The 25,406-nt window shown below is 44.9% G+C and overlaps 1 protein-coding gene across 7 annotated transcripts in view; it reads left to right on the top strand.

Annotated features, from left to right (window-relative positions):
• Window positions 1–25,406, top strand: part of Farp1 (FERM, ARH/RhoGEF and pleckstrin domain protein 1) — a 251,806-nt gene that overhangs the window by 19,408 nt on the left and 206,992 nt on the right. The window contains exon 1 of one of the 7 annotated variants that reach the window (XM_085828844.1): window positions 2,233–2,341. The exons of the other annotated variants lie outside the window; for them this stretch is intronic. The gene's annotated coding sequence lies outside the window, so the exon portion shown is untranslated. Of the gene's footprint in view, window positions 1–2,232; window positions 2,342–25,406 lie in introns of those variants that run through there. 7 annotated transcript variants of the gene reach the window in all.

Below are 25,406 nucleotides of genomic sequence, written 5' to 3' on the forward strand. Positions count from 1 at the left end.
TGTGTATATGTGTGTATGTCTGTGTGTTTGTGTGTATGTGTGTGCATGTGTGCACCCCCCAAGTGCACATGTGTGTGTATACATGTGTGTCTCTGTGCATGCATGTATGTGCACATGTATGTAGAATGTGCTGTTTATTGTTCTTTACCTTATTTTTTTGACAGCTTCTCTCACTGGAACTGGAGCTCAGCGATTCAGTCAGATTGGCTGACCGGTGAGCTCCAGAGAACCTCCTGCCTCCACCTCTCCAGCACTAGGATTGTTAATGGTGGCACTGGCTTTTTACACGAGTGCTGTGGGTCTGAACTCAGGGCCTCATGCCTACTTGGTGAGCACTTCACCAACTAGCCATCTCCGCAGCCCAAGTCTCTGCTTATAATAAAGGCGATTACATCTGTGATGATGGTGGGGAGGAAGAAGAGGAAAATTCTTGTGTCTACATTAGAGAAACTCTCTTCCTGGGAGCCAAGAGATGTAGATCTTGAGAGGCAGTCTGTTAATGACACCCACACCCATGAGATAGCTATAGCAAGCAGCCCTCTCCTGCTTTGAGGTCTGTTTGTTTGTTTGTTTGTTTGTTTTTTTGACAGGTTCTCTCTATAGAACTAGCCTATAGACTAGACTAGCTCTAAACTCACATCTGCCCTCCTCTGCCTTCAGAGTGCTGTAATTAAAAGCATGCACGCCTATGTCCTCCCTAAGGGTCTACTTGGATCCAGATGTTGCTGCCTTAGTCTCTGGAGTTGATGCTCATGTGTATTTGTTTCTACTGACTTGAAGGGATTGCTCCCTTTTGTGCTAGGAATGGTTTTATAAGAATTTACAAAGACTTAGTTGTTTGTTAGTGCTCATTACCCTTCTGGGGTCACCATAGCTTTGCAGCTGGCACAGCAGAAAAAGAGGAAGTAACTTACCCAAGGTCCAACTCTGCAGGGAAACAGACTCAGATTGGAACTGGGTCCATTGTAAGCTTGAAGCTGCCCTCACTGACATGTGCTACCTCTCCATGCCCCAGACTCCACAATTCTGTGAGACGTCATCGCCTTTTTGAATCTGACCAATCAGAGCCAGTTTCCTCCTCTTTTCCCCCCTCATCTTCTCTTTGGAGTAAAAGTTTCACAGCGTAGTCCAGAAGGTCTTGGGACTCTGCCTAGGTCCAGACTAGCCATGAACTCATAGCAATTCTCCTGTTGTAGCATTCCCAGTGCTGAGATGACAGGTATGAGCCACTGCACATGGAAGATGCCTTTTTTGTTATGTTATTAATTCGTACTGATTGATTGAGTGAGTGAGTGAGTGAGTGAGTAATTGATAGGTAAGGTCTCCTGTATCCCAGGTTAGCCTCTCTCCTTGTCTTAGGTTTCAGGGCTGTGAACAGATACCATGACCAAGACAACTCTTATAAGGACAACATTCAATTGGAGCTGGCTTACAGGTTCAGAGGTTCAGACCATCATAGCAGCATCCAGGCAGGCTTAGCCCAGGAGAAGCTGAGAGTTCTACATCTTGTTCTGAAGGCTGACAGGAAAAGACTGTCTTCCAGGAAGCTAGGATGAGGGACTTAGAGCCTACACCCTAATGACACACCTACTCTATCAGGGCCCCACCTACTCCAAACAAAGCCACACCTACTCCAAACAAAGCCACATCTACTCCAACAGGGCCACACCCACTCCAACAGGGCCACACCTACTTCAAACAAAGCCACACCCACTCCAAACAAAGCCACACCCACTCCAAACAAAGCCACACCTACTCCATCAGGGCCCCACCTACTCCAAACAAAGCCACATCTACTCCAAACAAAGCCACACCTACTCCAACAGGGCCACACCTACTTCAAACAAAGCCACGCCCACTCCAAACAAAGCCACACCCACTCCAAACAAAGCCACACCTACTCCAAACAAAGCCACACCTACTCCAAACAAAGCCACACCTACTCCAAACAAAGCCACACCTACTCCAAACAAAGCCACACCTCCAAATAATGCCACTCTCTGCACGAAACATTCAAACCATCTCAGTCCTTGTAGTGGACTACAAGGATGAGGTGCCGCCTCCTCCCTCTGCTTCTCCTCCCCAACTGCACAATTTGAACTTTCTCCTCATTAGTTGGACTTGTATTGTTAGTTGTATACAACTATTGGAATCTTTAAAAATCCACCCACCCTCGGCTCATTTTCCTATTAAACTATATTTTTCATGTATAAATTTAGGAGTTCTTTGCATATGAAACACACCTGCCGATTGCCATGTGCATCCCAGCCCTTGCCGCTGCGGTGAGCCTCTGGCTCCGACTCATCCGGCTTTTCTGCGCAGAGCCCAGGATTTAAGTCAGGTTTGTAGGGCTAGGGAGATCTTCTGCCGTCTGAGGATGTTTTAGAAGGAACTCACCAGTTCCTCTGGAGCTCTGTGACTTGTCATTTAAAGTTTATGTCAGTTCTGATGTGGAACTAGGATCTCGTGCTTCTCTCAGTAACAGTGGCTAACAACGGTGTGCATCCCTCCACAATAAAAGGCTGCCAGGCGGATTGTCCTGCTGCCGATGCAGAATCTGCCGTGACTGCCAACCACTACTGTACTGACCATGCGGCCTGTGTATGCACCATGACTAATTCTCCACGTTGCCCAGTTGGTTTGCTCGGCGTCGATCTCTGCCTTGCTTGTCCTTCCTCAGTCTGGGAGCACTGGGCTAACTCATTGCAAAGCTCTGGCTCTATGCCTGAGTCCCTGCTCAGTACTCTAGGGATCCTCCAGTGCTCAGCCTTGCCCTGGCTCTGAGGTCATCTGAACTTTTCCAGATGCAGCTGAGTGGCCTTGTCATCCTGGCCAGGGGCAGGGATAGGAATCTCCCTGACTTACAGTGTTAGGATTCCCTTGCTCGTAGCCTCTGCTGTCAGTCTCTTCCAGCCTCGGCTTTCTGCATTTCCCTGTGATATGATATAGTCTTTGATTGAGCCGGTATTGAGTGCATGTCTTTGGGACTGTATGGACACTGCTCTTAAAAACTTAAATTTTTACTAGCAGTAATTAATTGAAAACATTTTGGGGAGTGGTGCTGGCAAGATGATTCAGTGGGTAAAGGCATTTGTTGTCTAGCCTGGCTTCACTCTCCATTATCCACTAGCACCAACTTCTGTAAATTACCCTTTGGCCTCCATGTGGGATGCATGTGTGTGCATGGGCAGGCACACATGCACACATGCACACACACATTAAATGTGATAGAATGTTTTGATGCTGTGGTAAGAGAAGTATTCCCCCCAAACCCCACTACCCATTAAAGGCGTAATCAGTACTCAGGGTGACACTGCAGATAGCGGAGCCCTCAGAAGGCTGAGCCTATCATGAAGCTTTTACAGTGGTCTCTTGAAGGGGGCTGTGAGATCCCGGCTCCGTTCTTCTCTGCTTTCTGGGATATAAGTAGTTGTTCTTCTGTTTTTTGTCAGGGATTGCCTAATCCTGGGATGGAAATCTCTAGAGACATGAGCTTAATAAACCTTTTTTCTTTATCCGTGCATTTTCTCAAGTATTTTGTTGTAATTGTGGTAAATGGATGGATATGTGTTTGATTTTTCTGTGTATTTTCTTCCTAAGTAATTTCAACAAACCAGTCAAATTTTCAACTGATTTGTTTAATTTTCCCCTCTAATTTCTATTATTTGATTTAGCAGGTCTTTATTTTTTCTTTAAATTCCATCTACCAAGCTTTACTTTGATTTCCCCTCTGGTTTCTTTGATGTTTGAACTAACCAGCAATAATAGGAGCTGCCCTTAGGAGAGGCTGTCACGTTGCTTTCTGATATATTGCGAACTCTCGTCCTTTCTGTGTGTGTTCTGTATTAAACGCTTCCTGTTCCTTACACTAACTCTGTTTTGGGTTCCCCCTGTCCCTTTTTTTTTTTTTTTTTTTTTGGCTCTGACTCTTATTTTGCATGCTCTTGTGTAAAACACGCAACATGCAAATATGATTCTCAACTGTCTGTCAGAGGTAGGTGTTTAGAGCTGTCAAAATCAAATCTAAACTTGTGCATGAAAGCTGGGGTTCCCCTACTCCGGTCCCCCGAAAGCAATGGTGGAGCCACTCATTGGTCGTCTTATCACAAGAAACTTAGATGAGAAGCTGTGCGTTCTTAGAGAGTAGTTCTGTAGCCGCGCCTGGGGAACGCCTGGATTAGCTTCATGCCTTCTAGAAGTGGGGTGGAGGAGGGGCTGTGGGCTGTGGTGTCGTGAGTATGTTTTTCCTAATCCCTGTCATTCTGTGCCTCCCAGTTTCAGCCTAAAATCCCACATTCTTTCTTCTTGTGTCTGGTGTCTGTGAGCATTTGATCTCTCTGGCACAATTTATATATATATATATATATATATATATATATATATATATTTTTTTTTTTTTTTTTTTTTTTTTTTTTGAGGGTAAGCAGCGCTCTGGGAAGGCTCTGGGATATGCTCAGCCTTTTTGTGAACCGGAGTAGGAGTACCATGTCTATACCAGGGTGAGCCCCAGACTGTGGGAGAAGTCATCCGAGCCACTTAGGATACAAATCCACCTTTGACATCCCTATGGAGGGCCACTGGACTCTGGTCTGCCCTTGTCTCTACTTCTCCTTCTTTGTCCTTTCAAAAACAAACAAACAAACAAACATCCAGCGTCTTTTCATAGTTTTGGTAGTAGAAATGATATAACCATGAGGGTAATCTGTCAAATTTAGTTGGAAGCACATCTTATTTTATGAAGGCCTAAGGTAGGACAACTTGAAAGTTTACTATAAGAACTGTAGCGTATCATCAACCTGATTAATAAAAACCTATGCAGATGTTGCAAGTATTGATAGATTCCCTCAGAAGAATTGATTTGCTCTGCTTCTTGCCCCACTCTACCTACTACTTCTTTGAAACAGTGTTTCCTGTGAGTGATATGTTTGATGCCCATCCCCTACATCTTTGAAACATTGTTTCATGCGGGTGAGAAGTCTAAGAGCAGGGTTGGAACGCACCTATATCCTGCCCGTGTCTGGGTTTCCTACTGGTTCCCATCTTTCTGCTTCTTTTCTCTGCAGCTGCCTTCACTCCCTCTGTGGGTGTTAGCCAGCCTCAGTCAGTGTGTGAGGTTTCTTCTGGGTGGGACAAAGAGAAGACTTTCCCTGTGGAGTTCAGGCCATGGAAATCCTGCCAATCTCTCCTTGCTGTAGGCTGTGCAGGAGAAGAGCTGGAGAGTTCCAGTTCTGATTAACCTTGAATGAAGTGGGGTGTGTCTGATGCTTACAGGAGCTGGGGAGGTTGAACTGAAAGTGCCAAGAAGGAGAAGATGGTAGGAGGGTCAGGGAAGGTAGCGGGCCGTGGGAATAGGCAACTGAGGCAAGGCTGGTTGGGCTCGGATAGGCAACTGAGAAGTTCTGGATTTCCGGTCTCGGGACCTTGGAATTTCCTTATAGCTTCACCTTCCCAAGGCTTATAATGCAAAGACTAAGAATCACAGAACTGCCCCCAAACAGCACACGGCAGCTGTGGAGACACCAGGACGCCTGGTGGCAACACACGAAAGAACAGAGAACAATTACTGGTGAGCCTGTCACCTGCCCGCCCTGCTCTACTGTACAGAGACACTGGGCAGGCTTGAGTTTTGGAAGTGGAGGAGCTGGAGAGAGGAGGAAGTGAGCTCATCATGGGCTTTGCAAGGCAGTGCTGAGTTGTGCATTTCTGTGTACGGGATTTTGCCAGGCCCTTGACATGCATTTCAAGGGGGTGGGGAGAGAAGCTTTCTCCTTGAACATCTGTGTAGACCCGTTAGGGTGGGGGTCTGGAGCCCAAACAGAGTGTGGGATAATTTAGCACATTTCTGAAAGCTGGGATGAGAGCCGACAGATCCACACTATTGTATCATGCTGGCAGCAACCCAACAGCTAAGGCAGACCTGTACGTTGTGCCAAAAAGATGCCTTCATTGTGCTGTACAAGCACATTTTGAAAAATGTGCAGGAGATAAGAGTATGTGTGGGGGCCTGCATTCTGGTTGTCTTAAATAAAAGTGGTTAGGGATGTCTGCCAGTCTCCTGCACGTCAGAGAAAGCCCAGCAAACCCAAGCAGCCCCACATGCAGGCCCTCAAGCAGCCCCACACACAGCCCCATATGCAGTCCCTCAAGCAGACCTCGTGCAGCTCCACGCGCAGCCCCACGTGCAGCCCCACACGCAGTCCTCAAGCAGACCTCATGCAGCCCCTGGTGCAGCTCCTGGCACAGCTCCTCGTGCAGCCCCACGCATAGCCCCTTGCATTGCACCTCCCCTCTTCACACTCAGCAGCATGTTAATGTGTCTCTCAGCTTGGACAGTGCAGGCTTAATTAGGTCATTTGTTCTTGAGAGTTCTTTCCCTGCACTGCAAAGCAAAGGAAGGATTTTTATGGGCAGTTGGCAGCCATAAAAAAGTCAGGCAGCACCTTGTCCCTCTATTTGCTGAAATTTCAGGTGATACTTGGCAAAATTGCTCCTGAGGCATTTGGAATATTCTTAGGCTATCGATCAGTCGAGGAAGGACGTCTCTAGGTTTTAGTTTTTGTGTGCATTTTTTTTCCCCCTCTTACCTGGAGCCTTTGAGGCCTGTGTAGTTTGCGATCCTAGAATGAAAGCTCTGAGGTGTTTTTAGGATGTCAGTTAAGGACCTAAGGAAAGTATCAAAGCAGCGTTTGGGAGGCTGGGGAGATGGCTGTGGGTAAAACGTGCACACATGGACCTCAGATTTCCAGACACATACAAAAACGCTGAGCGTAGCCATGTGCAACCCTTGGTGCTGGGGGAGAGAGCCCTGGAACTATTTGGCCAGCCAGGTTTATCAAGTAGTGAGGCCCAGATGCAAAAAGACACCTACTTATCCTGAGAAGAGATAAGGTAGTGAGTGACTGCAGAGGCTATCCACCAAACACACACACACACACACACACACATACACACACACACTTTTGCCTAGATTTAAGTGTTGTCCTTGTGCTCTGCTGAGCAGGAGGGAGCTCAGCACACTGTTTCTTTTGCACAGGTGATGAGTGTGGAGTGGGCGAGGTGGAGACTGGTGACAGGGACCTAAATCCAGAGAGGATAGAGCACCAGTAACAGAGTTAACCAGGGACCAGCTGCTGCCACACCCTGGGTGTATTTCTCTCCAGGGTGCAAGTGGAGGTGGGCTGTGTATCCATCCCTCTTGCTCATGGCTTGCTCACGGAAGCTTTGTAACCTCAGAGCGAGGTGAGAGGAGTTCTCTGGAGTCCAGGTTTTCCTCTTCTCCCCTCTCCTCCTCTGACACACACAGTCTCCTCCTCATCCTCTCAATATGAGTTCTCATGTAGCCCAGGCTGGCCGCAGACATTGCTTCCCTCCCAAGCGCTGGGGCTTGGATTCCTTTTCTTTCCCAGCACAGAATGTTTATTTTAGATTTTTAATGTTCAGGTAGCTACCGGTTAACTGCTCACTGTGCAAGCTCGAGGACTTAACTCCATCTCCAGGGCCCGTGTTACAAAACAGGACAAACCCCAAAACAGCAACAAAACGACAGAAAACCAAAACCAAAACAAACCCAAAACAACAACATCAGCAGCAGCAACAACAACAGCCCCCCCAAACAAAAATAAAACAAAGCCAGGCATGGTGTCTTGTATCCCTAGTGCTGGGAAGTGGCAATGGGTGGGGGTGAAGAGGGGGATCCTTGGGGCTTACTGTCCCCGAGTCTCACCTACATGGCAGGTTCCAGGCCAATGAGAGACCCTGTCTCAAAATACCAAGCTGGACAGTGGAACAGAGCTCGAGGAACAACATTTGAAACTGAACTTTCTCCATGTGCACTTGCACACGCATGCATGCGTACCTGTGCTCTCGAGTGCATGCCCCCCTCCCCACGCCCCCTCTCCAGACATACACACACACACACACACACATACACACACACATACACACACACACACACACACACATACACACACACAGACAGACAGACATAGACTGAGAGACCTGTTTGTTTCTCTAGCCATATGATAGCATTTGGTCAGAATGTTTTCAAAGATCGTTGTCTCTGAGGTCTGGATAACAAAGCTCATGGTGTCTATCTGTGCAGGGCATGTCTGTCTGTGCAGGGCACATCAGCTGTTTAAAATGTACGCAAAGGGTCATGAGGGCACTCCACTGAGAGCTGCAAGGAGAACCCTATAGAGCAGAGTCTTAGAATTGGTATTTTTTAGTGTCTGCAAGTTTCATGTTTTTCCTTTTGTGTACTTTCCAAATGCTTTTGGATGGACATAGTGAATAGAACCAACAGAAGGGGAGATTGGTGAAGGGCCCAGCAAGCCATTGTACTCAGCATTAGCAAAGATGGCTCTTGGCAAAGACAGTTCCTGGGGAGAGCTCTCAGTGTTCAATGCCAGCATGAACCACTCCCTTGTATGGGATGTTTGAACTCCCTCCACTCGGGCTGCCATTGTATTCTAGGGGGGTGACAGCAAGCCACAAGGGCAGGTACTCTTTGCATATATCATTTTAAATTTATTGATTGATCTTTCCCTAAACTAGATGAGACATAGCTAGCACTGCACATGGGGAAACTGAGGCCACAAAGGTGAACAAAGTCCTGTGGCACCTGGGGACCTTTGCCTCTACCTCACTTTCCACTGAAACCTGCACTACGGGGTGATAAATTTGTTCAGAGTTAGTCAGGTGGGGCAGTTCACACTGCAGCAGGTGCCAGGGGTGCAGAGTGCTCGGGGTGCGGAGCGCTGGGTGGCTTCATTTGATTGGCTCTTTACCAGCTCACTGCTTTTTTTTTTTTTTTTTTTTTTAAACCAGGCTTGTCTTAGGAGTTGAAGAGGTTGTCTGTGTTAGTGTTAGCGTGTTAATGATGAATGTTAATATTGGCCAGACTGAATGGGAACAAGCTGTCTCGTGGCATGTCCTTCTGTCTCCTGCCACCCTACTGGCTCATCTATAGGTCCTGAGTCCCATTTCCCCAACCCCAATCTCCCCCAATCGTTGGTTTTTCTGAAAAACAAAATTTGATTGTGAATAAAAAAAAAATATGTCATGTAAAAACTACCCCTTTAAGCCACACCCACCCCACTTTTAAATTCTAAGACAGGGTATGTTGTATCTCAGGGTGACCTTAAATGACTACTTCTGTAGCTGTAGATGACCTTGAACTTCTGAATCCCCCGAGTACCTCCCATGTGCTAGGACTACAGCCATGGTAGCACTACTGGTGTATACAGTGCTGGAGTTGAACCTACTAGGGCTTCTTGAAGGCTAGGCAAGCGTTCTTAACAACGGAGCTACACCTCTTGCTTCAAGTTTGCAGCTCAGTGACATCCTCGGCCAGTCTTCCAAGTCCTGGTCTTGGGTTCACTGTTCACTGCCTTGTCTTGTGTGATGCAGGCTTCAGCTTTTTTTCCAGTTGGTAAGTTTTCTTCAGTTTACTTTCTTCCAGAAGATCATCGCAGTCTTGCTTTGTGGGTGCTCCCCTTCAATTTAATGACTGTCATTTAAGGAGTTCCAGGAGAGACTAGAGATGGATCCTAAGTGCAAGCTGCCAGATTGGGAGGAATGAATGGCAGGGCCCCTCTGCATCTTCCCACGATGCCTGTTTCTCCATAATGGATGTTTAAATGCCACCATGGTGATGCTTGTTCTAATTCTTACTGACTCAGCCAGTCATTGGGTGACTTCTAGTGTTTGGTTAGTTTACACAACCTTCTGTTTATTTCTGTCTTCACCATCGTCTTCTTATGCTAGTTCTCCCAGGCATAGAGTTTCCCTACACCACATATAAGCGTGATAAAGACAACATCCTTGTGCTTTCCCCTTTAAGGTGCTTTACCAGTTTCTCTGTCCACTGACCAAGGAACTGTTCAGTGCAGAAGACCCGGCTGTCTGTCTGTCCATGGAGGATCTGCAACAAGATGGGAGGAGGAGGGGTGTGTTGGGATAATGGGATGAACCAGGTAGACTTGAGACTTTCCACCAAGCACCTGTGGTGAAGTCTGGCGTTTACCCACTCTGGACTCGTTTCATCCCCTGCAAGGTGTAAGATGATAGGAGCCGTGAGTGAAGAGTCTGAAGTGTAGATTTTACTGGCTGGCTGGAAGGAAGAATAAAACCAGCGAGTTTTATTGGTTTCTTTAGTAGTAATGATAAGTGGCCTTGTTAAAAAGTAACTTACCTGGGGTGAAATGAAAACATTCCATTTTCATTAACAAAGGAAAACAAACAAAAAACAACCCCAAACAAACAACAAACCAAAACCAATGTGGTAAATATAACAGGTTGGTGATGCATATTTATAATCCTCAGGATTAAAACTTGAGAGGTGGAAGCAGGAGGATCAAGAGCTCAAAGCTAGCCTTGGCTATGTAGGGAATTTAAGGCCAATCTAGGCTACAGGAGATCTGGTCTCAAAAAAAAAAAAAAAAAAAAAGAGGCGCTAGAAAAAAAAAATATAACTAAGACATCTTAAATCCTACCATTTAGAGGCAATTTTGTTAATATTTCAAAAAACATTAATTTGTTTGTGTGTTTGCATCTCTGTGTGTGTGTCTGTGTTTGTGTATACACATACACAGTTCAAGGCAAGCCCCTCTACATATTGAGATACCTCACTGGTCCAGTTTTGTTAATATTTTTGAACTCCTTCTGTAACTTGCCATGGATAGATTCTGAAAGATGATGAATTTTGACCACAGATTGAATTTTATATAAAGATACAAAAATCAAATTGGCTTTGAAGAAAAAAAAAACCAAGAGATAAAGAATTTCGATTTTAAGGGAGATTGGAGGAGTCTTAGAAATAAAATGTCCAAGAAAAGATAATATCTTAGGAAATTATAATTCTCATAAGGTTCATGTTTCAAATTAAGATACTAGCTTTCTCCTTTGAAATATTAAAATTTAAAAACAAGTATAACTCTGTGTTCTCTCTTCTTCCCTTGTCCCAAAAACTTTATTAGTTAATTGTGAGTTATACAATGGGAAATATTCTATTCTATCCTATCGTCCCATTTCTGCATCCTTTGGGGGACACAGTCTGTATTCATTTCCAGTCTTTTTACTGGGACTCCACCATTTCTGGGATTTTATTTTGATCCATTCTTGGTTGGCCTAGATTTTCACTGTCAACTTTTCTATTGAGGTCCTGGTGGATATTGTCTTCTTGGGGCTCCTAACTGTGATCTTGGCCATTTCTTGTCTTTCCAGGCCCATTTGACAGAGTTCTTGGCTCAAACTCTCTTGCCTTCATAATTTCATAGCTGTTGTTTTGAATTCCTTCTTGGCATCGGGTTGTTCTGGAAGAGGAAACAGAGACCCGGCTAGCGTTTTTTTATGTCTGCCACATGAGTAGCTTTTTCCACTGGATGTGCCCATTTAATTCTTTCTCTCTTTTTCTTCTGAAAGTTTAAAGCCTTGTAGCCTCTCTGAAGACCATGCCACTTGCTTGAGACTCCTTGCACTAGGATACCTGTGGATGTAAGCCTGGCTTTTTATGGAAAGTCTTTTTAATGTCTTTGAATAGTTTTACATCTCTTTTTTGAAGGTTTTTGCATAGGTTTTGAAAATTTGCATATGTTTTTTGGAATCATTTACATGTGTTTAGAATATTTCGCATATGCTTAGAGTATTTTGCATATGTTTACATGCTATTTACGTCTCAGAGACTTGGAGTTGCAATGTCCTGTTCCCTTAGTCTTAGTCTAGCTCTGTGATTGTTTGTGGATCCATTTCCTTTTATTTAACTGAGTGATGTACCCCCCCCCCTCCTCCTTCTCCTGGGTCCATGTTTATAGGTGCTTATTCTATTCTCTCTTGGTACAGTTTTGTGGCTTTCTTCCTGCTGTTTTTTTCTGGCCCATTTCTTTAGTTCTGTCAGTCATTTTAAATGTCTACCACTATTTCTTATCCATTCTTTGTAACTCCATATCTGGTCTGGGAGGCCAGACCACTCGCTTGGGGGGCTTGTTTTTATAAAGAATCTGCTCCTGCTCCATTAATGAATGCTTGGTCATCAGTTTGAATTCTTACCAATCCCCCACCCCATGGATGCTTAACTTTCCTCCCCTCTACACCTCCTTACCACCTTGTCTCACCATTTTCCTCTGCCAGCATTCCTACCCAGTGATAATGCACCTTTGAATGCAGCTGAGGCTTAGGGTTAGGGTTAAGAGTTAGGCGTTAGGGGTTAGGGATTAGGGGCTAGGGGCTAGGGGTTAAGGTTAGGGTTAGGGGTTAGGTTCCATCACAGAAACAACCAAGAGCTACGTTGAGGGGTGTGAAGTCCATGGCAGGAATTTCGAAACCTCTGCTCATATTCTTTGCTTTCTTCGAGCAGTTCAGTTGAACTGGGGTGAGGGTGGGGTAATTCTCCTTTGGGAGACAGACTTTCGACTGTTAGAAGTCTTCTGTGTCTCACCGACGACAATCCCATTAAGACCTAGGCTAGCTGAGCCGGGATGGCGTGGGCACTGAGGTGGCTCTGTCCCTCTACCTCCCCTTCTCTTCCCAGGACTGGTCCCCATCAGGCACTAGATGATGAAAATGGCGTCCACAACATCTGTCCTTTAGCTCTGTCTTAGGGTTTCTCTTGCTGTGATGAAACAATATGACCAAAAGCAACTTGAAAAGGAAAAGGTTTGTTTGACTTACATCGCCTGTGTCATACTCCACTGGTGGAAACTCACCCAACAGGGCAGAAACCTGTAGGCAGAAGCTGATGCAGAGGCCATGGAGGGGTGCTACTTGCTGGCTTGCTTCCTCTGGATTGCTCAGCCTGCTTTCTTACAGAACTCAGATCCATTAGCCAAGGAATGGCACCACCCATAATGGACTGGGCTCTTCTCCATCAATCACTGATAAAGGCAATGCTCTACAGGCTTGTCTCTAGCCTGATCTTATGGATGCATTTTCCTAGGTGAGGCTCAGTGGAGGCCTCGATGACTCCAGTTTATGTCAAGTTGACATAAAGCTAGCCAACACAGCCTTGTTGTCCTGGCCATTTAGCCAAATTTTAAACTTTTAAAATACTTGAGAAGAGCTGGGTGGTGTCACATACCTTTAGTCCCATCACCCAGGAGGCAGAGGCAGGTGGATCTTTTTGAGTTTGAGGCCAGCCTTGTCTACAGAGAGTTCCAGGACAGCCAGGACCATACAGAGAAACCCTGACTTGAAAAACCAAACCAAACCAAACCAACAAAACAAAACAAAACAAAACAAACAAACAACAACAAAAAAACCGAAATGAAAAGAAAAAAACTTGAGAAGGGTGGGACCATAGCAGATGCAAAGACTGTGTGTGTGTATGTGTGTGTGTCTGTCTATCTGTCTGTGTATGTGTGTGTGCGTGTCTGTGTCTGAGTATGAGTGTGGGAGAGAGTGTGTATGTGTGTCTGTGAGTGTGAGAGTGTGTGTGCATGACTGTGTGTATGTGAGAGAGACATGTAGCTGTCTGTGCACAGGTAGAGGTCAGAGATCAACTTGAGGAATCTTTATGGGTTCCCCACCTTATTTTGTGAAACGTCAGTCTCCCAGTGAACCTGAAAATCCTATTGGTGGTAGACCAGCTGTCTAGGAAGACACTGTTCCCATCAGATCCAGTTCCATCTCCCTCTGCCCCATCCCATGCGCAATGATTTTTGAGTCGTAAGCTTCATAAAGGTATCTGAGGTAACTGTCAAATTGCTCCTGACATGTGAGTGCAGCTGGTAAAATGCACAGCGTGGTCTGGTCCTGCTGCTGTTACCCAGGGAGTGTGGCTGGGCACTGGGGTATCGGAGGAAGTAAGGCAGCAACACAACCCTCTTAGACGTCTGAACTGCACGTGAGCTGCACAGTGGCAGCAGAGCCCTGGCACCATTCTGCCTGTGCACCATTGTGGGCAGCCACATGTTAGGTAACATTTGATATAGAACCAGGAATATTTGCAACATCACATTCTTCAGAATTTCATCATATAAGAACAAGAGCCAAGAAGGGGGGAAAATCCCACAAGGTCAGAGTTAAAAGTTAAATGTAGTAAAATAATTGTGGAATGGCATTCTTACACACACACACACACACACACACACACACACACACACACACACACACACACTTAAATTACAGCTTTGTTAAGTAATGACTGGGAACTATTCCTGGAAATCTGATGTTGGTTCTTGTAAGCTGATACAGACAGGTTTGTGTGTCAACTGAGCAGAAGCCTCAGGCTTTTAGAGAATATCACAAGGACAGTAGAGCCAAGAAAGGGCCAGGCAGGGCAGTGCAGTGCAGGCAGTGCAATGCAGGCAGACCTGGCAGTGTAGTGCAGACAATCTAGGCAGTGCAGTGCAGGCAGACCTGGAAGTGCAGTGCAGACAATCTAGGCAGTGTAGTGCAGGGAGACCAGGCAGTGCAGGCAGTCCAGGCAGTGTAGTCCAGGCAGTGCAGTGCAGGCAGAGCAGTCCAGGTGCCATTTCACTCCCAAGCTTCCTCTCACTGAGGCTTGCTTTTCTGTCTAAGTTTCTGTGTTCAGAACACCAGTAGAATGCTGGAGTTGCTGCTGAACGCTCCATTCCCTACTGCATGATGGTACCTCTCTCTGGGTTCCATTCCAGGAAAGCAGCACCCATTTCATCAGGACTATCTGACTAGGTACTAATTTTGCATTTTTAAATGAGTTCCATGGGTTTAATACCTTATACAAGAGTTGAAACATAAGCATGTTGTAATAAAAAGAACCTGAATTGTGTGTCAGTATACAAAAATCTATACCAATGTGAGTAAAAATACAAACCCATACCAGTTTAAGATTATTGGCTTGTAGAATGTTTTTTGGTTTAAGAATAGACTCAATAATCTACCCTTATTCCCATTATTCCTACATTATTCCTATATCCCCTTTTTTTCTTCTCAACCCTTTTCTTCCTGTGTAAGAAAGAAAGAAGGAGAGAGAAAAGAAAGAGAAATCTTGGAGGCAGGCCTCTGGATAGTGTGTGGTTGCTAGGGAACCATCTCTTCCTCACCCAAACTGCAGTCTGTGTCTGGTTTCTTGGTGTCAGAAACGTTTGGCTAAAGCTTGAGTCTAGTGCTCTAATCTTGGCTTACATGTCCCACATTGGGCGCCATCTGTAAAAGTGTGTGTGTGTGTGGGTTCTTCCTGTCCCCAAGCTCCCAGAATAACCATTTGGAGGCTCAAATTATGTTTACAAGTACCCTGGCCATAAGCTTTGGCTGTTCCCCAACTGGCTAGTATATCAATCATCACATTATTCTAAGTTCTGTCATGTGTCAGGTTACTTCTGTTCAGCTCCAGTCCTCCTCTGTGTTCCTGGGTGAATCTTCCCACACCTGGCTATGTCCCAGGATCCTTTCTTCCTATAGGAACTTCCACCTTCTATTTCCTGTCTCAGCTACAGGCCAATCAGTTCTATTTGACAGTTGAAGCTGCCAAACAGACATCAGAGATTACTTCTATACCATGCTGTGTTGTTCCATTTGTTTGCCAATGGGCTTTCAAGTGACTCCCACCCCCTGGCTACTGTGAATAATGCCACTGTAATCATGAGTGTGCAAATGTGTACTCGGATGGGTATGATCACTAGCTGTGGAACCAGAGGTTGAATTGATGCTCTCATGCTAAGTGTGTTCAACTTTAAAAAGTATTGCTGGGCTATTTTCTATGGGCTTCCTCCCTCCCCTCCCACCTCTGTACCTCTAGAAACCAATGCAATACATTGAAAATAATTGCATTAATTTAATGTGTCCCTTTCCAGGCAGTGAACATCTTTCTGTAAGTCTTGTCTTTTGTGGTCACATTCTTTCAACAGATTTGATTGTTTAAACTTTGATGTATGCATTCAGCCCTATAAGGTCTGTAGAGATTTGAGATAGGGCTGTGTAAAACACCCAGAGGAAAATACAAGTTGCTCTGGGCTGACCAGGAGGAGGGAACAGGAAAAGTTCCATGAAAGATGTGGTATTTAAGAAAAGGTTTGATAATGGAAGAACATGTTTTCAGGGTTCAGGAACAATAATCTAGGCAGAAGTGAAGGAAGGAAGAGGCAGTATGCCCTAAGGAGAAATGTCTGGAATGGTTCCTTCAGTGTCACCTTAAGGGGCTTTCAGAGGTAGACTAAGTGACCCATTTAGTTTGTAGGTCATGGAGTAAGAAAGACTTTAGCATCAGGCAGAATCTTTGCTGTTGAGCTGAGCAATGAGTGGGCTGGAGATCTGAGGAACATAATAATGTGGAGGAGGGGCTTAGATGTATAGAGAGCTGGAGGAGGGGTCTGGAAGGCAGAGGGGAAGAGATCACCTCCTCATTTCTCTCCTATTGATGTCCTTTCTGGGACCAATTGTGATACTGTTCCATTTTGGAATATGTAAGACTTATTTAAATCATGCTGGTCTGATTGACACACAATCTGTGTGCGTCCTATGCACATTGAATGTTTTTAGGGACTCAATCAAATCATTAAGACTATTGATGACTGGAGAAAAAGAAAATTCATGGGACTGTTTGAGTTTGCTGGCCTGAGCTCTCAGGGTCTTTGCAGCTGGCACAACATCTACTCTATATTAATCACAGGTTCACAGCATTGCCACCATGACGTGACTCCGGGTGACCCCTTGGGCATGTAGCATCTTTTCGGACTAAATCCCTGTCACATTGGGAGTGTTCCACCACAGGGTTCCAGGCCATTTTGTATGCCTAGATCAGTTAATGTGAGAGAGAGAAAAAAAAAGACAATAAATATTTATTAAACGGATTACATTTGGAGAATGTTCTAGAACCCTGGTTACCTCCTGACCTGCCCAAGTTGACCTTAGTGCGGCCTCACTGTGCCTGTGAGGGCAGTGAAGGACAAATTGTCAGGTCTCTGTTCTTTGTAGCTCCCTTCTTCCTAAAGAGAACTCTTGGGTAAACCCTTCACAAGCAGTCTTTGTAGCTTGTAATGGGAATGTCTGTCCCGGTTATCCAAGACAATCACCAGGTAGACCTGGAGGCGTGCTTGAACTCTTAAACTAGAATATCTCTGAGGCTGGACCTCTGGGGCTGTGGCAAACAGATAATTGGCACATTGCCGCTCCAGTTGAGTAGGGCGTTCCAAGCATCCTTGGCCACAGCGTAGGGACAAGACATGAGATTCTCACTGAGTGACTGAGTTTTATGGTGGGTGACTGCTGACTCACAGGCCTGCTGCTTGTCAAAGAGGAGGGAGACTGAGGTAGATTTTGTGTCCAGTGCACATCCTCTTCTGGGTCTTAAAATATGATGAGATAAGGGAGACAGTCCTTGAACTCGGAGACCAGCCCGCCCCTGTGCCACTCCCAAGTACTTGAATTAAAGGTGTGTGCCATTATGTCCAAACTTGTGTGAGGTCAGATACCACTTCTTAGCAGCCATCCATTTTGGCTTTTGAGGCAGAGTCTCCCCACCCCTGGCCTGGAATTCTTGAGTGGGCTCAGTTGGCTGGCTAGCAGGCCGCAGGGATCTGTCTGTCTGTGCTTTCTCAATATTGGAATTGCTTTTGTGTTATGGGTTCTGAGGATTGAACTTGTGTCCTAGCTTCATTCGACAAGTTCTCTATTGGCTGAGCTGTCTCTCCATCCCCAAGATGAGTCTCTCATTGAGTCATCATTAAACAATGTAGGAAAAGTATTTAAAATACACTTATGACCTTTGACAGTTGTACATCTGTGTGTGTATATGCATGTATGTGTGTATATGTGTATATGTATGTATGTGTGTGTATGTGTATATGTATGTGTGTTTCTGTATGTATGTGTATGTGTGTATGTGAGTGTGTGTATGTGAGTATATATGTGTATGTATGTATGTATGTGCTGTGTATGTATGTGTATGTATGTACATGTGTGTATGTATGTTTGTGTATGTGTGTACATGTATGTGTGCATGTGTGTATGTTTGTGTATGTGTGTACATGTGTGTATGTGTGTATGTGCATGTGTGTATGTATGTGTGTTTCTGTATGTATATGTATGCATGTGTATGTGTGTGCACCCATGTAATTCACTTGCATTGTGTTTTATGCATTTAGAGGTCAGAGGTGACATCGGGATCCTCCCCTGTTGTTCTCCACTTTTATATTTTTGACAGATCTCTCACTGAACATGGTGGTCACTGCCTGGTCAGGCTGGCCAGCTAGAGTGTACTAGTGCTTGCATGTCTCTCCTAGCACTGGAGTGACAGACAGGCTCTGCCAGACTCAACCTTTATAACATGGTTCTGGGATCCTAGGTCCCCATGCTGCTCTGGCAGGTGCTTCATTAACGAGATCTCCTCAGCCCCTTGCTCTTCTTTTTGAGATAAGTTCTCTGTGTATCCAAGACTGTCTTTGCAACTTGTCAAGTTAGACTTGGACTGACTTTGAACTCGTGACCTTTCCATCTGAGCCTCCTGAGCCCTGGGATTGAGGGTATATGCCCCAAATATGGTGTGACATTCATTCCTAAATCGTTTTGTCTGCCTAAATGACCACAGTTTAGTCAGGTCCGGTTCATAAGGATGCCAGCTCATTTTTTTTTATATGTTAGCCACTGTCCCAGGCAGACAATAACTGCTTTTGATGATGAGATGATCCTAATTAAGGATTTGTTAGGAAACCTGGTAAAGAGCAGCAGAGAAAGGGATTTGAGTTAATGGTAAATTAGTTAACCAGACTATGCAAATTATAGGAATAAAAGTTTCCTGACAAACCCAACGTATATTTAAATTAAATTCATATGCAACAAAGTGTGTTCGATACTTCCTTGCTTCTTAAAAATGACTTCCCAAATCCAGCAGAGGTGTGTTTTCCATTTCAAAGCAAGTTGGAAGCCTTGTGTAATTAATATTTTTTGCATCTTTTATTTTCAGTTTCTCAGGTAAGATTTCATATGTGGATAAAACACAATTTGGGGAACAACACTTGAGCTCTGAAATTGCTCTAAGAGAAACGATGGGCGGTCCCCACTGCAGCGCTTCTTCCTCCCTTGCTTCTGGAGAGTGAGGGAGTTTGTGCTTTCGTTATATATGTTTATTTTGTGTCATGTATTTAGTGAGAATTGGCCTGTCATTGTTGTCCTTGCCTTTTATCCCTGGACCTTGGTATCAAGTCCTTGTCTGTGATGGCTTCCTAGTCATTCTTCTCCTTTTGAACCGATCAGATCAGATCATAGTGGTGGCGGATTAAAGGCTGTCTACTCCTTTGTCATTCGGTGATGCGGATTTCACTTTGTTCTTCTTTGCTGCCAGGCTCTTTGTATTGATGTAGGAAGTTGAAGTATAGGAAGTTATTGTGTTGGTTTTTAAAGATGGATTCTAGATCTTTGTGTCTTTATACCAGTAAAGTTTGAAAAATATTCTCTTTTTCTTGATCCATGTTCTCTAGAGATATAGAGAGTGGAGCTTGAGAGGATCCTGCCTTAAAACCTTTCTCTCTCTGTCTCCTTCTGTCTCCCAAGCCTACCCTATAAGAAACTGACAGGAGTCAGGTGATGGGTAGGGAATAGATCTATTATTTTTGCTATTTCCCTTTTTTAACATAAAGACATGGGTATCCATTGTGTTTGGGGTCGGGGGATGTGTGTGTGTGTGTGTGTGTGTGTGTGGTGTATGAATGTGTGTGTAACAGTTTCCTGTGAGATTGAAACAGTCCATCTTGCAGGAAAGCTCTTTATGAAGGAAGGTAAACAAGTCAAAACAGCTCCAGGAAGTCCCTGAAACCAACCAGACTCACTAGGCTCCTCCCTGCCAGAGTAAGCCATAAAAGCTGAGAGTCCTTCTCAGACAGAGTTAAGCTGTGAAGACTCTCAGACAAGACAAGCTGCAAAGAGGACACTGAGACCAGGTCAGTTGTCTGTTAGAGGCCCAACCGGTTGAGCTGCCTGCAGGCTGTATACTGTGCTGCAGGTTCCCAGCTTTGTGAGCTGTCACCCCTGCTGGGGTGGCCTTTGGTGGTGCAGCTGTCTGCATCATTTCTGTTCTTGTAAGTAACCTCTCATCCATATTCCTGTAAGTGAACCCAATCAAACTCACGGTTCACCAAACTGGACTTTGGTTCATTGTGGGCTCTGTATCTGGGGTGAGGAGAAGTGTGTGCATCTCTCTAGGAAAAATTTTATCACATGACAAGTGCGTGAAATCCAGTGATAATCCTAGTGTCTTCCTTGGTTGCTTTTTTTTTTTTTTTTTGAGACAGGATCCCTCATTGGCCTGGAGCTCACCTGTTCGGCTAGACTGGCTAGCCGGAAAAGCCTGGAGATCTTGTCTCTCCAGTGCTGGGATGACGGGGCTCACAGCGGCACGTGCAGTTTTCTTACCTGGTCTGCAGGATGAAACTTGAGTCCTCATACTTGAATCGTGAGCAGTATATTGACTATCCCATCAACATTCTTTGACTCGGCCTTGCTAATCATGAGGAACTCCTCCCTGCTGCCACACTCACGGACTGGCCCTGGTGCACGCCGTTGTCGCTTACTTCTGTGTCACTGTGAGCAGATCACCCACAGGAACCAAGACAGTTTGCTTTAGCTCAGTGTCAGAGCTGTGGGATGGTGTGGTCCATGTTCCTGGTGGGTCTTCCTCTCAGGGAGTCTTCTGTGGAAACATGCTCCAGGGCAATCCCCAGTTAGGTGTTTCTAACGCCGACTGAGCTGTCAGGCTTAGCCTTGCACATGTGTCCAACCCTCCCTGAGAGCAGACACTAGATGCAGAGCATGGCAGGAATGCCCAGCCATGTCCTAGTGTCATGGTAACCTCAGATACTGCTGGATTCCCTCAGTGGACTTGATTTGATTGGAGGACCCTTGACACTCCTGCCCTCTAGTAACCTGCCTGTGTTCTCTGCATCAAAGTACAACTTTGAGGATTTTTGAACAGGTGAAATAAGCTTTGGAGGCATAGAATTGGACTCAGGTTGCACTTTGCCATATACACAGAGCAATGAGGAGTCAGCAGGACTTGTTGGTACTACCCTTAAGCATCATGGTAAGGAAATGAGCTCACTGTTGGTTGAGAACCATTCCCATAACATCAGAAAATGCTTTTGGGATTCTAGGATTCATCAGTGCAGGAGTAAATATTTGGCGTGTGTCTTAGTTTGGGTTTCTATTGCTGTGACAAATGCAACATCAAGACCAAAAGCAACTTGGGGCACGGGGGTGGGCAGGGGTGGGGGTGGGGAGAGCGTTATTTGACTTACACTTCCACATCTTAACATCATGGAAGAAAGTCAGGACAGGAGCTCAAACAGGGCAGGAACCTGGAGGCAGGAGCTGATGCAGAGGCCATGGAAGGATGCTGTTTACTGGCTTATGGCTTGCACACACAGCCTGCTTTTTTTTTTTTTTTTTTTTTTTTTTTTTTTTTTTGGTTTTTTGAGACAGGGTTTCTCTGTGTAGCCTTGGCTGTCCTGGAACTCACTCTGTAGACCAGGCTGGCCTCTAACTCAGAAATCCACCTGCCTCTGCCTCCCGAGTGCTGGGATTAAAGGCGTGCGCCACCACGCCCGGCTACAGCCTGCTTTCTTATAGTACCCAAGATCACCAGCCCAGGGATGGCACCACCTACAATGGGCTGGATCCACCCCCATCTAATTAAGAAAATGTCCTACAGCTTGATCTTACAGAGGCATTCAGTTGAAGTTCCCACCTTTCAGATAACTCTGGCTGTGCAAGCACAGTGTATAACATGTTCACAATCAGTGGACTGTGCTAACTTCTCTGGGTGGGTAGGAGACCAGAGTGAGACATCCCTGCCGGAGGCAAGCAACAGTGATCTGGCTCTCCTAATGGCTTCCACAGATTTTGCTTGTCGTCCTGTTTCCTCTACAGACACATTGTTGCATATTGTATCAAGTGAAGTTGTCTGTGCCCCACTGTGTTTATAATTTGAGCTCATCCTGTTTCAGATGTTAGATCTCCCTGGTTGGGTTACCCTTTCTTTTTTTTTTTTTTTTTTTAAAGATTTATTTATTTATTTATTATATGTAAGTACACTGTAGCTGTCTTCAGATGCACCAGAAGAGGGCGTCAGATCTCAGTACGGATGGTTGTGAGCCACCATGTGGTTGCTGGGATTTGAACTCTGGACCTTCGGAAGAGCAGTCGGGTGCTCTTACCCACTGAGCCATCTCGCCAGCCCCCGGGTTACCCTTTCTTTTTTTTTTTTTTTTTTTTTTTTTTTTTTTTTTTTTTTTTTTTTTTGGTTTGTCGAGACAGGGTTTCTCTTTATAGCTCTGGCTGTCCTGGAGCTCACTTTGTAGACCAGGCTGGCCTCGAACTCAGAAATCCGCCTGCCTCTGCCTCCCGAGTGCTGGGATTAAAGGCGTGCGCCACCACGCCCGGCCGGGTTACCCTTTCTTAATGTCACCTACACCACGAAGAACACATGTGTGCTTTCCTTGAGATGATGGTAAGTTACAGGAGCTTTATGACTGTTCTGCTGCTGCCGCTGCTGCATATTGGGTTAGCAACTCAGTCTGGAGTGTTGGCTGTTCCTGTCATCTAATCATGATTCGTTGTTGCCTCACCCCATGAAAAAGCGTCGACTACAGGTTGATGCTTTAAATTGAAGAGAAAGTAAAGGTAGCCCAGAAATTAATTTGCTGGTACAAGTAATTTCCCAGTCATTCGATAGGCCCATGACCAAATTAGCTTGGAGAAGAAGGGGTTCATTTCATCTGACATGCTAGGGCTCATTATCAGTGGAAGTCAGGGCAGGAGCTCAAAGAAGGAACCTGGAGGCAGGAGCTGAAGCAGAGACATGGAGAACACTGCCACTGGTTTGGTCTCCATAGTTTTCTTACGCCACCCAGGACTACCTGCCCAGGGCATCACCCACAGTGGGCAGGGCCATCCTACATCAGTCATTAAAAAATTGGCCACAGACCAGTCTGCCAGAGACATTTTCTCAACTTGTGTCAAGTTGACAAAAACAAGAAACAAAAACACCGAAATCAAAACAAAAACCCAACTTTAACCAATAACTAAGAGTTTCTGTCTAGTCTTAAACTTTCTCTTTTGTTTGTTTTTAAGAAAGGGTCACGTATTGTAGACCAGATTGATCTGTAACTCACTGTGCATCCCAGGCTAACCTGTAGCTCCCTTGTGTATCCCGGGCTAGCCTTGGACATGGGACATTTCTTCCTCCCCCTACTTTCCCCTGGAATTGCAGGTATGAGCCACCATTCCGTTTTTATCAAGTGAGATAGATTTTATGAGATTACTATGTTTGTCCAGTATTTTACCTAAGCTACAAGTGGCCTCTGTGTGTGTGTGTGTGGGTGTGTGTGTGTGTGTGTATGTGCGTGTGTACATGTGCACGTTCTCTCTCAAGTATGTGCAGGTACACGTGCATGCATATGGGTACATGTGTGTGAATACATGTGTGCATACATTTATGTGCCTGTGTGCATGTGTCTGTTTCTGTGCCTGTGTGCATGCCTATGTGTGAATACATTTATGCACTTGTATGCATGTGTATGTATGTGTATGTGAGTGAGCATATACATGTATAGGCATTTGTGTGTGTGTGTGTGTGTGTCTGTATCAGGGCTCAGCAGTCTCTTCACAGGTTAAATGAACAGCTAACTCCTGTCTTCTGATAATTATGGCTGCTGAGTCACGAGGAAATAGACTCTGTTTATTTCCCCTCACAGAAGTGTGTGCCAGTGGGAGCAGCCAGCTGCCTCCTTTATTTGGAGCGACCTGTCAGAGTGGGTGGAATCAGAGCCTACAGAGAGATGTGCTGTGTGGTGCTTGGTGTATCCGTTTCATTTCCTCCTGGCGTTCCGTGTTCATGATTTGTCATCCAAAATTCTGATCTGCCCGCTGTGGCAGCCGTCAGTGAAACAGCTGGTTAGAGATCTGATGTTACAAGAATGGAGGCTTTTTTGAGGACCCGAGTTTAGGAAGATGCCCTTCGTTGGAAACGCTTGGGGCACACTCTCTCTCTGGGTCCTGTTAGTACAGTCTCAGTTCTCTCTGAGATGCATCCATTCTCAGGTTCTCCCAGCCTAGAAAGCTGTCAGAGATGGAGGCACACTGAAGCCGACTTGTTCTTAATGAAGCAGTCCAGGTTCTGTAGTCGTTGCTTCCATTTCTAAGTCCTTTAAGAAAAAAATAGATCTATTTGAATAAGACCCTTAGCACATTCTCATTTCTGAACACTATGAAATTAATATATTCTTTAGTCACACTGCCTGAGTGTTTCCTGAATGGTTTTTTAGGAGCAGTGTGTGTGTGTGTGTGTGTGTGTGTTGCCGCAAGTTTGCATATTAATTGAGATCGTGGTGAGAGGGACCATCTTGGCTCCTTTGTCTCTTCGCTTACCTGTGACTTAAATTACTAATTTTCTACAATTGATTGCTGGCATTGATAAAGATAATTATTAATCACAATTTAAACGTTTAATAGAATAAAATGTATTCGAGTCATTTTAAAAATAATGGTCTCAATAAATATAGAACTATAGGGATCTTCAAGGAATAAATTGAGAGCAGTAGAGGAAGACGCTCCATATATACCTCAACATGCATATGTATAGATGTGCATGCCATATACACGTGTACCCCCTCACCCACTCCCCATGTGCGCCAAGTCCCAAGTGTAGCTTTTTCACAGAGGATACTCTTTTTGAGTGTTTTCTGTTGCTTTGGTAGGAATTTTTTTTTCCCTCTCTTCAGTTTTTGAGACAAGACTCACTATTGTAGCCTAGGCTGACCCCATGCCTGGGTTCAGCAGTCCTCATGCACCTGGCTCTAATCTACTGGGTCAAGGGTCAGGGGTCAAGGAGGACATTATACATTCTTTCAATGTACTTTTGTTCTGCTTGGGCTCAAGTATAATGAGTTTGGAATAAATCTTTTTTTTTTTTTAAAGATTGTTTATCTGAAACTTTGGAAGTTTGAAACAATTCTCAGGAGTATTAATTTACATAGACTCAGATGAGAGGAAAATTGTGTAATTGTTTTCTTATGTCTTTTCTTTTAGTCTATTCATATTTTCTGTAACAGATTATAAATCCTTCTGTTGTTTAATTTCTGCTTACTCTTGGTTTTGGTTTTGTATTTTCTCTGTGGTCTTCAGGACTTTCCTAACGGCCTTGTTCTTTGTTCTTATGCTGATGCGGAGGAACAACCTTGTTTACTTCTGTGAGGGTTTGATAGGGGAACATTTCAGTGGGAAATTTTCCTTTGTTGTTGTTTGAGACAGAGTATCACTCTCTAGACTAGGCTGGCCTGGAGCTCATTATGTAGCCCAGGTTGGCCTCAAACTTGATGCAACCCTTTTAAAAAATCTCAGCCTCTCAAGTGCTGAGTTTACAGGCACGAGTCACCATGCCCAACTGAAATATTCATAGTGACTTCATTTTTTAAAATTTTCATTCAGTATGGACATGGAAGTCT

The sequence above is a fragment of the Mus caroli genome, unplaced genomic scaffold, assembly GCF_978045245.1.
Source record: "Mus caroli unplaced genomic scaffold, Mus_caroli_1 scaffold_12, whole genome shotgun sequence".
NCBI classification, from domain to species: Eukaryota; Metazoa; Chordata; class Mammalia; order Rodentia; family Muridae; genus Mus; species Mus caroli.